We start from the raw sequence: 973 nt of genomic DNA on the forward strand, positions 1-973 counted from the left end.
TCCTCCAGCCCCATAGGTCCCCTATTAGGGCCATAGATCCCATATTAGGGTCCTCCAGCCCCATAGATCCCATATTAGGGTCATAGATCCCATATAAGGGCCCTCCAGCCCCATAGATTACCATATTAGGGCCATAGATCCCATATAAGGGCCCTCCAGCCCCATAGATTCCCATATTAGGGCCATAGATCCCATATTAGGGCCATAGATCCCATATTAGGGTCATAGATCCCATATTAGGGTCCTCCAGCCCCATAGATCCCATATTAAGCCCCTCCAGCCCCATAGATCCCCACTCCAGCCCCATAGATACCCACCCCAGCTTCATAGATCCCATATAAAGCCCCTCCAGCCCCATAGATCCCATATAAGGTCCTCCAGCCCCATAGATCCCCACTCCAGCCCCATAGATCCCATATTAGGGTCCTCCAGCCCCATAGATCCCATATTAGGGTCCTAGATCCCATATTAGGGTCCTCCAGCCCCATAGATCCCATATTAGGGTCCTCCAGCCCCATAGATCCCATATAAAGCCCTTCCAGCCCCATAGATCCCATATTAGGGTCCTCCAGCCCCATAGATCCCATATTAAGGCCATAGATCCCATATTAGGGTCATAGATCCCATATTAGGGTCCTCCAGCCCCATAGATCCCCATATCAAGGTCCTCCAGCCCCATAGATCCCATATTAGCCCCATAGATCCAATATTAGCCCCATAGATCCAATATTAGCCCCATAGATCCCATATTAGCCCCATAGATTCCCATATTAAGCCCCTCCAGCCCCATAGATCCCATATTAAGCCCCATAGATCCCCTCCAGCCCCATATTAACCCCTCCAGCCCCATATTAGGGTCCTCCAGCCCCATAGATCCCCTCCAGCCCCATAGATCCCATATAAAGCCCCATAGATCCCATATAAAGCCCCATAGATCCCATATAAAGCCCTTCCAGCCCCATAGATCCCCTAT

Source organism: Coturnix japonica, unplaced genomic scaffold (genome assembly GCF_001577835.2).
Source record: "Coturnix japonica isolate 7356 unplaced genomic scaffold, Coturnix japonica 2.1 chrUnrandom455, whole genome shotgun sequence".
Taxonomy (NCBI): domain Eukaryota; kingdom Metazoa; phylum Chordata; class Aves; order Galliformes; family Phasianidae; genus Coturnix; species Coturnix japonica.